At 42.4% G+C, this 14,635-nt stretch overlaps 1 long non-coding RNA gene across 4 annotated transcripts in view; it reads right to left on the reverse strand.

Annotated features, from left to right (window-relative positions):
- Positions 1–234: 234 nt before the first annotated feature.
- LOC119151065 overlaps positions 235–14,635 on the reverse strand; it is a 32,261-nt gene continuing 17,860 nt past the window's right edge. For 3 of the 4 annotated variants that reach the window (XR_005105289.1, XR_005105288.1, XR_005105286.1), the window contains one exon: positions 235–1,924. This is a non-coding gene — a long non-coding RNA (uncharacterized LOC119151065). The remainder of the gene's footprint in view (positions 1,925–14,635) is intronic. The other variant, XR_005105287.1, reaches the window with a different exon arrangement.

The following is a 14,635-nucleotide window of genomic DNA, read 5'->3' on the forward strand; positions in this document are numbered from 1 at the left end:
GAAAGCCTGTCATACAACAGTTAGGAGCTAAACTCCGTTGCTTTCTGCGGTGCTTTTTGCTATCTCCATGTCGCATTTTTATTTTTTTGTACCTTACTTTTGCATACGTTAAAGGTTTAAAGCCAACAGCCTATTGCTCTTGTTTTTTTCTTCTGCCTAACAAAAATCATTCTAAGAAAACACTTTAACTGACTACACCAAATTTATGAAATAATGACTATGCTAGAAAAAAAATAAATTGAATACAATTATTTTATTTGCTTGATATTAAAATACCAAGAACATGCACGTTCTAATTCTCTGAATATAAGCCTTGTGTCATCATGGTATAAACCCATTTTTATTGATTTTTCCATTAATGTCATGGATACTGAACTTAAAGATATAAAAGCAAACATATTTAAAAACATCTTTATGTCAAAACCCAAAATCCTCCCATTTTCAGCTTTCAACCCCTGCAGAAGGCTACATTTCAAGAAAGAACAATATTTGACAGAAGCTTTCTAAGAATTTAACTAAACTCAAAAGAAAATCCGAATAAACAGTAGCAAAATAGAAATACAGAGTTCCAAAAATCTGGCAACTAGCAGGAGAAAATGTAAATATTGCATAGCACTATTTTTAAGTAAGAACATATTTCCCAATGCTGAAATTTAAATTGGAATATGTCCACACACACATAAAAAAAAAGGGAGAAATTGTTTGAGCCAATTTATTATTGCACCATTAGTGTAGAACACTGAACGTATTCTAGAAACGAGTGACTTGTCATCTCTTACATGCACATATGCAACAGCAAAATTTGGAAGAGGCCACTGAGCATTACTCTCTGTTTAATGCCACATAGCATTACTATGGCCCAATTTATCATTGTCACATAACAGATATGAGAAAAAATATCTAAAAATTTGTAACTTTTAATTACTGGGCTAGATATAGTTATATCTGGTTTGGGTGAATAACAAAACTGAAAATCAGTCTTTTAAACCTCAAGGAAAGACAATGACAATATTCCAGATATTAGTATTTAACTATTTTTTAGAGTGTTTTCAGCATTCTTAAAAGTCAGAATATTTTCTCAACATAACTATCAATATACGTATTTAATTGACTAAAATCATTAAGCAGATTATCAAAGAAGTTATTTTCCTGGTCTCAGCTGAGCTCTCTCCTAGACCCGGTGGACAGAAAGATGGAGACAGAAGAACAGAGGAAGCATTAGAAAAATTACATGGTTGTTCTTACAAATTCTCTATTCCTTCTCTAGTGCTTGAGCTCTTGCTGTCTAGATTGCAGCCAATTCAACGTGCCCATCGGGATGTGGTTTGTTTAAAGCTCTCAAGTGTGCTCTTCACTGCTATCTGTACCGTTCCAATCATTCCCAAGACGACAACCTAGAGCCTGATGTTCCACCTTCTTAGACTCATGCAACCATCATTTTGCCGATAGGTTTTGGCTTTTCAAAGTTCATTGTGATATTTAACGTTCCTTTTTTATGAAACATTCTTCAAAGGTTTCACTAAATCCTTTTGTTAACTGATCAAGAGTCTTATTTTTCTTTTTGGTAGCAGCTGTTTGAAATATTAAGGCTAGCCCTTTCAGTGCTGTTGACAGCTGACCAGACTCACAAACACACAAACCACCACAAATACCTGGGTCAGTTTGGAGTCTCAAAACTGATGGCTTTGTAATGGTCGGTTTTCTTGTCATGGCGATGTTTTCTAGGTTTGTTTGCTTTTTAGCATATTTCCTGTATACTTTTAACCAGAGAGCATCAATGGCATCGTTAAGAGTGGGTGTAACAGCTGAAGGCTGAGCCCATGTGCCTTGCGTGGGCACACTGCACGTTACTTCCTGCAGAACGTCCAGAAGGTTCTTCAGGGTTTCCTCTTTAGCTCCTTCCATCCTAGAGGGACTTGAGATGCTGCAGAAGAGTATTAAATAACTTTTGAGTTATATGTTCATGCAGATGTCAGGTGTACATTTGCTATGCTTTCAGTCCACCACACAAATAACCTAAACTTTAATACAAACAATATAATTATGATCTTCATATTTACAGAAAATCCATTTGTTTTGTCATACTAGATGGTAACCCTGCTTTCTTGAATGGATGAATAATGCAGTGAATTCTCCAGTTCACTCCGTCTCTGCAGAGAAATAGAGGGTTTTTTTCCATCCACTCTTGGAAACTGCAGTTTTTATGTCCTGATGAGCATGTGAAATGTGCATGGGACACCTTCCTCAAGAGTTTATTGGTTTGGAAAAGGCCGTATCACTCAGCGTGCAGCTGAACTGGGGACTGTTGCTGTGCAAGGGGAAAGTTCTTACCATTGACTATAGCACCAACCGTGCCTACAGCTGAAATCTCAGTAGATGAGGACGGATGATGCACCATCATCTGTCAAACACAAACCCTAACTTTAATCACATCAGGACTTCCAGCTCATTGAAGTGATAATATTCATCACTGTATTATCACACTGAATTTTTTAGGTTCAAATTAAGAATAACTACTGTAAAAAAATAGGGGTGGAAGGAGACAACTTTAATCAAAACATTATGCCTAGAGAGGCCTGGAAACTCAAAGTTAAGGCTACTATTTTTAGTAAAGAAGCAATCAAACCAGGCCAAGAAAAAAAAAGCCAGTACATTCGTGAATATATTCTTTACAATACTCACAACTCATAAATTTGCTTCGCCTCTAGATGCACTATGTGGGGGAGAACACAGGCTTTCTGAAGTTTAAAAATGTCAAAATCCAACTTGCAAATGAACACTTTCAACTGAACATTTTAATTTACACTTTGCTTTGGTACCTTTGTTCTTGGAATAAAGTACAGCAGGTAGATTCTAAATGGCTAGCCAGCCTGCATGCTGAAATGCAAGAAACATACATACGAACTTCCACATGTGCAAGCCTTTGAATATAAATTAATGTACATTCAGGCCTAAAAGCCTCATAGAAGGTTAGTCAGTGGCCTTACATGGTATACAGTATATTCTTTTGTCAGTAGACCTAGTATTTTGAACAGTACAGCACAACTAAGAAAGTACAAGTTTTGAAGAGTACTGTACAACTATGTAAAAAGTACCAGGCATTCTTTAAAATAACTTGCATCTCAGAAGCAAAGTTTCTTCACTCAGAGCTATTCTAAAACACTGAACAAAGGTGGTCATCGCTAACAACTACAATAAAATGTCACAAAACTCATAGTATGTCACAGACTTCTGAAAAAGATGGCACATTATTATGTTTAAAAAATAAGAGATCAGGAAACAACGTATGACACTTATTCCTACATCATTAAAAACCTAGCACTGGAATAGCATGATATATCAAAACTAAGTGACATCTTATAAAAAGTGCCTGTTGGTGAAATTAATCCTCTTCACTAGAAATAAATACGGGTCTTTATGAAAGGTTCCACTTTGCAGATTTTAAAATGAAATTCATGCAAGTCTTTCCATGCTGGGAACCTATTAGGATCCCCTTTTGTCTCCCTTCCCATTGCTCCCATAAAAATCAATGGGAAAGATTCCTAACAGTTTCAGAAGCAGGAGAATTTGGCTGATCACACACACAGCAGCACCAAAACAGTGAGTAATTAATGAGAAAAAATACATCCACGTTCCAAAGTCCCCTCGTTAAAATTACCTTTACACATTTTGCACTCCTGAAATTATGCTGCAATGCTAAAAGAAAGAAAAAATTTTTAGAACCATAATCAGTCACTCAGCACAAACACAAACAACGTGATCTCAATTTGATACATAGGCTTGAATTTGCTGTTCTCTGTGCTTTATAATCTTCTGCTTTGAATAGAAGTTGCCATGTCATAAGCAGTTCTGGTAAAGGAAAGCTGCACAGCTCTATTGTGAAAGAACAGAAGAGAGTGGTCTCTTTTTCACAGCTAGGTTTCTTTTTTTGCAATGAGTCCTCTGAAACTTGTCCAGCTTTTTTCTGAAATACAGCTTCCCTTCCAAAGCTGGAATTTGCTTCAGAGGATCAGCACCTCTAAAAACAAAGGGGAAATGAATTATTTTCCCACGTAGTATCTTCATAAAGATAATACATGAAATAGCCTATCTCACAGCTCAGTACAGTCTAACCCCCCGCACCCACCCACCACCGAAACGCTGTAAAGCCTTATTATTGACCTTTTAGAGAATACAATGCATCTCTTTTCCCCGTGCCACGCTGTTCCTGTGATCCCCCAGGTACATATTTGAAAGCGTTCAAGTGTTCACAAAAGTTCAGAGGTTTATCTGGGGGGGACGCTGACTTCCACCTTACATAATCAGCTCATCCTAACAATTTCAGAGCGAGTTAGGAATAAAGCTAGTCACAATTTGCCTGTATGACACTGCATGAGTACTGAAAATCTTCGTGGTCCCTCCTGAGCCATACAAAAGAGCAGCTTTGGAAAAAATACATGAAAAGTAATATAAAAATGAGATCTGATCTTCTACTGCTAGATGAAGGAGCTACGCAAGTTTCCACCTCAGCTATTAAATAACTTGCACAGCAGAACAGGACTAGTGAAATATCAGCATGCGTTTGCACAACCGCTTCCATGACGTGATCATTACTATGGCTATGTTACTACCTAGATCATTTAAAAATTGCACTAAAGGCACACAAAAGGAAAAATGTCAAAGACCATACTGAACCTTGAAGCTTAATAGTAAAGCTGCGTTACAGTAACTGCTCAACCTAAAGTACTGCAAATTGTTTCCTAATTCTATGTTTTTCTGAGAGACAGACAATGTAAAATAAGAATTTCATAGTTAAAGCTTTCATGGCTAATCAGGAAGCCAAAGCTAGGAACATGGAACTGCAATGCAACTAACCATTACAAAATCAAATTAAAATGTAACACAAACATTTATTTGTGAAAAACGCTGTGATTTTTGCTGAAAGAATGCAAATAAACTTCTGGCTTTCTCCTGTCTGTCATGAGGCTTTACAACACCTCAATAATAAATAAGATTATGTAACTTTTTCAGTTAAAACTTTATTTACAGAACAGCATCCGCACAAGAAATCATGTTTGGAACAAGGCTGAAACCACACAAGAAAATAAATTTGATCTTTGATGACAAAGAATGTTCCTCACATGATCAGTTCTCTAACCAGTGAGGTTTTACAGAGACTTTCAGGCAGTGCCTGAAGTTTTCTGATTTCATAATTTAGATGAACAATCTTAATGACTAAAAATTAACCTGAGAACACGGAAAAAAAATTACAGTTACATTCCTATTCAAGCCATGGGAGAATCTGAAAATCTAAGGAATCTCAAAGGGTTTACAGTGAACAAAGTATACCGATTAATTAGGTTTGCCTATGGAATCACAAAAAAACCCCATCCCCAAACCCACACTGTAATCCAGAAGATAGAAAGGCTCTCTCGTTCCTAACCGCGATTTGTCATCTCAGGAGAACAGATGTAAATTGGAAAGAGGGGAAGACAACCAGGGCTGTCAAGAAAAACATTGATTTGTACTCAGCTGTCTTCTTTAAAATTGCCTCCAAACCTCCCCAGAACAGCAATTCATGCAGGAGCAGAAGGCCCGTCAGCGGTGACTTGACGTCGCATCCTCTCGCCCGTAGGCTCACCAGAGAGGCATCCCATCCACTGACAGGGCACTTACCACCCCACAGAAGATGCTGCCGCACTAAGTGCTGTCAGCTGGGAACTCAAAGGCACAGCTATCACATGGGCTGATCTCCGAAATGCGTAAAGAAAAGAAAGACACTTCCCCTCCTCAGTATCAATAGGAAACATTTATAAATGCTACTATCAAGTAAACTGCCAACAGAATAGAAATATTATAAACTCTGGTGGCACCTGCAGGTGCTTTCTGCTCTTTTCAAATGTTCCTTATGCCTCAGTTAGCAACAGCCCCTACAACTTCTACCACGCTGGGAACAGCACACATCAACAAGGAAAGGTTTCAGGTAATAGATGCCCTTTAACAAGTTTACCTTGCATTGCCTTCTGGTATGAAGAGTGTTTTAACGGTTTATTCGAGTAGAGTCTTGTGCAGACGATTTAAAAGTTCTTTTGCTACACAGAAGGCAAAGCCTAGTGTTATTTTTATTTCTGTAAAATTTTCTGTAACGGTTAAATATTTAAAATATGTATTTTGTACAAAGGTACACAGAAGACTGTGTGCAAAGGCCATAGATTTATTCTAGTTCATTCAATCTCTGAGCAAGAACGTAAAGTTTTTTGGTCTTCTCTAATAAGCCATTGCTCAGCAAACAAAGGGAAAAAGGTGGTTTATGCAGCACGACCAACGCCAGCAAGGGCTTCCTGCAGGCACATGGACAGTTACCCACCAGGCAGAGCCCTCTGCACAGAAATATCCCATCCCTCCTGCACCCGCTCCTTTCGAGGGTTAGAAAGTGATACGCTATGGAAGAACATGAGCTCAGAGTGGAATAAATCCACGATCTTTCCTCAGGTCTGTAACAGTGGTCATTGTCGTGTTCCCCCCTCCTCCACTGCCCGGGCTAGCGGGCACCAGCAGCATACGGCCACGCCGCCAGCTCCCTGTCCTGCTCGCTCCCCTTCGGACATGTCCTGAACTCCCACATACCACCCCCGGCAACATCATCCTTGATAAAGCCTTGACTTAAGCAAGAAGAGGAGTCCTGACACAATTACCACTGCCAGCACCAACAGCCTAATGCACTAGTACTAAGCAAACGCCTGTGGTTTGGGGCATAACCAAACACTTCCCTTGAAACGAATGACAAGCTTTGAAACGAGAGAATAAATTGAAGAAATGGATAGCAAATGCAATGAGGAAAATGAAATTTTAAAGCAACATTAGTCACAGGAGACGACGACAGTGGGGAGAAGTCAGTCATCACTTTGCGCTCTGCCTCACTTGGTGGCAGAAAAGCTCAAGCGTTCACACCAGATTGCTACTTTTAAGCGCTGCAGAAGAGCTATTTCGGCTTGCCACTGCCGTAAATAGGTGAACATGATGTTCCTTTAGGCCCCTCATGATGTGATGGAGTAAGAACCCTTAACCTACAACGGAGAGGACATAAATATATTTTTATAAACACACAGAAGCTACATGGCTTCTGGGCACTTACAACCACCTTTTAAAAAGAAGTGTTAGGAAACATTGAAAAGAATATATCTAATGGCACTAGTTTCAGTAGTATAATGCTAGTCCCTTTAAATTTTTTTTCACTATTCCACATTTTAATTTGGTGAGGAATTGTATACATAGCTAAGCAGGCCAGCACCCCCTTTACAAATAATTCTCATGCTTCCTATCTGTTTTCACATGCTCAGCACCACGAATACAGCACAAACCATGGCGGTTCCTGAGAAACAAACAGGCACCAGCGCAGGGCAGAGCCAACTGCCCATCGGTCTGCAGGGCCCAGGCGTGTGTCAGCCACACACCGAAAAAACAATTCCATTTAAATGTTGGTGCTCTGGGGGTGCTCTGCCATCACAAGTGAAACATCGTAAAACTGAGCCATTTCTGGGATGCAGGATCCAGATATGAAATTACTGCAATCACAATTTGCTGCAATTAGGCCAAAGAATTACACAGCGGCAGCCAGGATGTGTGACCAGCAAGAAATGACCTCTTCCACCGCACCATGGGTGTCCACTGCTGCCTCTATGGACTGTCCCCTTCACAAATCCCCCTGGCAAGTCACCTACAGCCCTTCCAGACCCCGAGGTATTTCTTACTGTGCTTTTGCAGGGACTCTGGTCAAGGGGTCAAACCAACCCTGTAACCTGTAGGTAAACGGCACACGTTAATGAACACCTTTAGCTCCTTTAAAGGGGTACATTGGAGCAGTCTTTGCAGCAGTCCCAGCGCCTCACAGCACAAGTACGTTGCATTTGGGGTGTGCAGGGGGTTATGGCCCAGCAGTACGCGCTAGGGGTGTGATGGGTGAGAAGGGGGACCCAGCGCCACCTTTGTACTGCAGTCACTGCCACAGACAAGATCATCCAGGTCCCGGCTCTCCGAGGAAACCAGCTGAACTGCGGAGCACGGATTGATGAGGGAGTGCTGAGGCAGAGAGGTCCATGCATGCACCCATGCCTGACACCCTGTCCAAGGGACCAACAGTAAACTTAGTTGGTTACACCGTGATTACTTCACTCTTGACTCTAAGTACGTTAAAAGAATCAAATGATATTGCCCATCATTAGCTACTGCCTTTAAAGTGATTGTTCTGGTTAACATTTCCTTTAGGAAATAAGAGGGTAAATTAGAGGTGGCTGCAACCTTTATCAAATTGAGAATGATTTAGTGCAGCAATAACGCAGTATTAGCTCTTATCCACAGCCGATTGCTAAGGAAGATCCTGAAAGAATTTTGAACTAACAAGTGGTAGTAAGAAGAGCGCAGGATTGCTTCTTCCAACTATAGCTAGCACTATTCCCCTGGTTAAATAAGATAACACATTTGAAATGCTTAAATAAGGTAATGGTACTGAACGGTTACATAAGATAATGCATCTGAAATATGAGGAATAAATTTAAATTTGTCATTTAAACATGTCAGAGAACCAGCCTTCATGCAGAGTGCTCCGGAGCATTTTTCTTTACAGACCACAGACACCACATTACCACCGTTCAGAGAAGGACCATTCGCATCAGTATGCTCCAGTAAATAGGTCTCCACTCTTCCTGTGACCTTTGTAAAGAAGCCACACCACTCTTGTCCAAATTTAATGGCATTTTTCATCACCTGTGACTTGACACAATGGACAGCAATAGGAAAGGACAGAAATACAAGTAAATTATGTGAAGGGGGAAAAAAAATGACATCATGAAAATCAGACATTAGAATTTCACTATTGCAATGGGAGAGGAAGCATGCAAAAGGTGTTAAAATTAAGCTTTCTACTTGATAGTCTCAGCAAGTTTGGTCCAGAGGAGTGAGCACATCACAGGAACGGCTGTTCTCCAGGCAGCGATGACTGCAGTGGGGTCCTTTGACAGAGAATGCTGGGCTTGCATTGCCTAAGGAAAAATGGACTGTGAGCATTTATATTTAAAGAACAGTGGGAATAAAATCTGGGAGACATTAGCAGCAACTGACAGAAAAAAGCTGTCTGTGGGTACTGGAAAAGATGAAATCTGCACTGAAACCTGGCTGTGCAGGCGCAGCGACTGAACCCTCAGCTTCTCCCACTGTGGAGCTATTTCTGGGCTTGGAAAGAAATCCTCTAGAGGGAGTCAGAAAATTGTTTAAAGGATTTTTTTTTTTCCCTTCCAGTCTGATAGTATCAAAAGACCAGGGGATGACAAGCCATTCCACAAAGAAAAATAGTAATTAAAGAACTTTGCTTCATTAAATGAGGAATATTTAGAGCACAGCAGAGGCAAAAGGCTTACAGAGCAAACAGAAACATTTACACGCAGAGAGGCACAGGCGCTGGTGCAGCAAACTGCAGACCAAAGGGGAATCTGCCTCTCCAGGGAACTTCAAAGAAAGACATTTTCACCTGTCAAAAGAGATTTTTTGAAATAAAATCCATGCAAGGCAGAGGAGCTTTAGGGATGAAAGGCTTGCAGCGACAGTGCCAGGGTGAGAGTAGCCAGAGCAAAGCGAGGGTGCGGGAGGCGGAGGGTCAGCCTGCCAAGGTCGGGGCCAGCAGCCGGCACCGTGCTCCTTCCAGAGCTGTGTGCATCAGCACTTCCGTGCTCCTGGTTCAGGCACCAGATACCGTAGTAAATTTTTAATTAGATAGCAGTATGGCCAACATAGCATCACTGTTTGTTCAGGGAAGGACTTTAAGTAATTTTACATCAGAAAGGTATTTTAGGTCCTTTAAAAATCACAGCCATTGTAAATCAGCGAGGGGAAATGCAGTCTCGTTTTTTCCCCCCGAAAGTTACGAACAATTTCACTATATCCAGAATTTATTATCCACAGTTTGACAGGATGCTTTTAACCTATTACAAAATTTATGGTTCGGATTTCAATAAGATTCTGCAGCTATTTATGTATGTGAGTAGTCCCACAAAAATCAACGGAAACGCATATGTGAAAGTGGGATTTCTGTTCCAGAAAAATGCTACATTGTTTGTTTGGTTTTGGACAAAAAATATCTGAATTAGGATGACAAGTTGATACTGCAAAACTAACAAAATCGAAAACACATAGGAAAATGAAAGTTTTCTTCTAGAGCTTCAAAACAAGTTTTGACCATTTCTTTCACCTTGACGCCTGCATTTCAAAACAGGGAGAACAGACTGGCCCAGCTACCAGCTCACGGGCACCGCTGTGGCAGGGCTGGCCCTGTGCTGGGAGCAGGGGCAAGGGGCAAGGGCTGGCCCCGCAGCCACCACATACCCACCACGAGCACCCCGGCAGTAGCTCCCGCAAGCCAGCACCGCACCCACAGGGAAGGGAACACCAGAGTAGCTGTGACCAAACAGCAATTCCCTGGGGTCAGCAGAGCTGTTCCAAAGGCGGCACCTGGCTGGAATGGCTGAAAGAAGAACCACCTCAAAATAGGGAAGTCTGAAGTCTGAAAGTCAAACAAGACCCTTTACACTATCAAATGTAAAGCGAGCTGGAAGAGGCAAACCAAAACATACTTTTGATTTTTGAAGATTTTACATTCTCCACACCCCCACCCTCCAAAACATTACTGGAACACCTAACACATTAATTTCAAAAAAACAGATGCTTTGATATGAAACTTCTATCCAAACATTTCTGCCCATTCCAGTTTAGTCCCTAAACCAAATCAAGTGAGAACTTGATCTTGAGAGGTTCCTCTACCAGCAAAGCGGTTTGAATGAAGATGGCATCCGCTCCAGACAAAAGGCTGGACTTTTTACTGCATTCCTCTCAAAATACAATTTCTTTTTGTTGAGAGTGTTGGCAGCTCAGGCTCTGGCCTACCTTTCAGGTCAGTTAAAACACGGCTAATTTAAAAACATAGGCTCATCCCTTTAAAACAAGTCTCACTCAGCAATGAATCAGGCTTGACACTGCTGTCAGCAGCGGACGGAGTGCAGCAGTACTCCCAAGGGCTAGAGATGGCAGTACAGATGCAAGGTTTATAGAACTGGAAATCAGAAGGAAAAGGCTAATTACAATATTTAATTCTGGGAACGCCACACCAGGGGCTGCAGGTTGTCACACTACTTCTGCACACACAGAGAAGTAAGCTTAGGGCCTGGGCTATTGCAGTGGGATTCCCATCCTCCTGGTCCTCCCTGTAGGCATTGAGAACCCCTGAAGACCATGCAGCTGTTCCCCTGCACGCATCAAATCCCCCAGCTCCAGAAGGGGTTTCTGGCACCGCGTGATCTGTAGGACCACAGAATCACAGACTGGTCAGGGTTGGAAGGGACCTCTGGAGATCTAGTCCAACCCCCTGCTAAAGCAGGTTCTCCTAGAGCAGGTTGCAGAGTTGCGTCCAGGTGAGTTTTGAGTGTCTTCAGAGAAGACTGCACAGCCTCTCTGGGCAGCCTGTCCCAGTGCTTGGTCTCCCTCATACTCCAATGGAACTCCCTGTTGCAGTTCATGTCCATTGTCCCTTGTCCTGCCATGGGGCACTGCCGAGAAGAGCCTGGCCTCATCCCCTTGACACCTGCACGTAAGATATAGCTAAGATCCCCTCTCAGTCTTCTCCAGGCTACCCAGCTCTCCCAGCCTTTCCTCATAAGGGACATGCTCCATCATCTCATCATCCTTGTAGCCCTCTGCTGGACCCTCTCCAGTATTTCCCTGTCTCCCTTGAACTGGACTCAGCATGACAGATGCAGCCTCACCAGGGCAGAGGAGAGGGGGAGGATCACCTCCCTTGACCTGCTGGCCACACTCCTCCTTTTGTACCCCAGAATCCGTCTTGGCCCCAAGGGCACACTGCTGTCCCATGGGCAACTTACTGGCCACCAGCACTCCCAGCTCCTCCTCCACAGAGCTTCCTTCCAGCAGGTCAGCCACAGCCTGTCCTGGTACGTGGGGTTGTTCCTCCCTACGAGCAGGGCCCTGCACTTGCCTTTGTTGAACTTCACGAGGTTCCTCTCCACCCAGCTCTCCAGGCTGTCCAGGTCTCGCTGAATGGCAGCGCAGCCTCGCAGGTTATCAGCCGCTCCTCCCAGTTTTGTATCATCAGCAAACTTGCTGAGGGTGTGCTCTGCCCCTCCATGCAGGTCACTGATGAATACATTGAACAAGACTGGACCCAGCCCTGAGCCCTGGGGAACGCCATGAGCTACAGGCCTCCAGGTAGACTCAGCACCGCTGATTGCAACCCTCTGAGCTCTGCCATTCCAGGAGTGGAATCCAATGGAGAAACGACTTCCCAGGCACAACCCATGTGTCTTTTTCCCTTTTTGATGTCTACCTGGTGAATGCTCAGCCAAAGGAATCGCCAGATTCTTCTCTGTGACAGCCCAGCACACACCTTTGCTGCCAGCATGGCGCTGGCTGCAGGGAGCTCCCCCAGGAACCGTGCTCAGAGCCCCAGCGCTCACCCACCAAGGATGTCCTTCTCCAGCCATCACCAGTCAAGACAATTCTGACAATACTTATTCTGTATGTTATTCTGACTTTTTACTTCTTTTGACTGTGGTACACTTGAAACAATCTCTGGATTGCTGCCAAGCGTGCCTCTTCCTTGAAATATATAGCCCTCTACTCCCTCAAACAAACAAACAAAAAAAACCCCAACAACCAAACAAAACTCCAACAAAAAAACAATCAAAAAAACCCCTAACCCCTTTCCAAAAAATCCTCAAACCAAACAAAATCGACACCCAGTTTTTACTAAAGCATTTTGCTCCGACTTCTCAGTTTCCTCTTGGCTGAAGGAAAGAATATTATGATGCATCTTACAAAACACATCGCACCTTTGTAACACTGTATTATTAGCAAAAATAAGTGTTTGTCTATGCCTGGATTTTGCACCAATAGAACTAACTAGATCTGTTTGGAAACAAATGCAGTTAATTCATAAAACTTGCTAGTATCAGTGTAATTACATTAGTGTAAACTTACTGATATAGTTCATGAAATCACTTAACTACTGTGCTTAAATGCATGCATAATTGTGCTTAAACCAGCTCTAAATTTGACAAACATATGCCTGACATTTTTAAAGTGCTAGTAAAGAGTATGTTCAAATGAACCCCTTAGAGATCTAAAATCTAAATTAGGAATCAGAGATAACAGGAACACAGAGATGGCATTAAATTCCAGAAAATACACTCAGGCCTCAAGCCTAACGATTTGCCTATACTCGAAATTTCTTGCAGCTCCACTTGCTATTTGGTGTTACAGAGCATTCTGCGCTGATAAACAGAAGAATTTGTTAGGAAACAACTGGTATTTAGCAGCATTTAGGAAACAGGTTTGCTGGGACGCAGAGGGAGTGCACATGCAGTCAGTCAGCCCCAACAGCTGCTGCACCTCTGCCAGACTCTCCACTGGTATGTTCTACCTAATCATTAGAATTAATTTGCTCTTTTCTCCCCCTGCTATTTGACTATGCTGGTGACTGCTACAAAGTTGCTCAGGTCTCCGAATTCCTAGCCAGCCTACACCAGAGGAACAATGGTACAAAATACACTCTTGGAGAGGCTGCTTTGGCCAAAACAGAGATAAAAGGTGGAAGAATGGAGTAAAGGTTCCATAAAGCATCACAGGGGTTGCTCAGTTTGAGATTAAGACCCAAATTTCAATTACCCCTGATACAACTCTTAAAACACACAACACAGCAATTGCTAGAACATGTGGCACACCACCACAGAGAACTACCAGATGGTTTACCAGAACTATGACTACCTGTTTCAAAATGTCACAAGGCAGTTTGGCTTACCATTACTTAAAATAGCTTAATCATAAGGCATCTCTACGCTGCCCCATCCCTGGAGGTGTCCAAGGCCAGGCTGGACAGGGCTGGCAGCAACGTGGCCTAGTGGAAGGTGTCCCTGCCCATGGCAGGGGGTGGAACTAGATGATCTTCAAGATCCCTTCCAACCCAAACCCTTCTACGATTCTATGACTACAAGTACTCTGCTCTCTTAACAGTCGCTCAAATGCAAAATGCTTATGGCACTGAGACGAGTTTCAAATGTGGATGGCACTCTAGGAATTCCTGAATAGAGGGCGGGTTGTTGTTTTTTGAGGGGTGGTGGGTTTTGGTTTGTTGGGGTTTTTTGGTTTGGGGGGGGTGGGTTGGTGGCTTGGTTTTGATTTTTTGGTGTTTGTTTTGCTTTTTTTTAACACATGGTACCTTCAAGGAATGAAGACCTTAAATACCTGGAATCTTTGGGCAACAGAAACAGCCCACAGGACAGACACACACAGCTAAAAGAAAAGTCAGGCTGCTCAAAGAAAATATTCCAAATTGATTAATTTGAGGGAAAGATCAAAGGTGGTGGGTTTTTTCCTCCCCCTTTTCCTTTATTCCCCAAATTTCCTTTATATACCCTAAAAATAAAGGCAGTGTAACTAGTTACATTTTGTTTAAAAGGGGAAAAAAATTTCCTGCCTGCTGAGATGTTACATTGGATTTTTAAGTTTTCTCCCCCACAGGGTATGCATGGTCAGAATCTGAGAGAGACTGTAGCAAAATTTGCTCTGCAAAGGAAATTGCTTTACTACAGGTGGCTTA

The sequence above is a fragment of the Falco rusticolus genome, chromosome 7, assembly GCF_015220075.1.
Source record: "Falco rusticolus isolate bFalRus1 chromosome 7, bFalRus1.pri, whole genome shotgun sequence".
Classification (NCBI taxonomy): domain Eukaryota; kingdom Metazoa; phylum Chordata; class Aves; order Falconiformes; family Falconidae; genus Falco; species Falco rusticolus.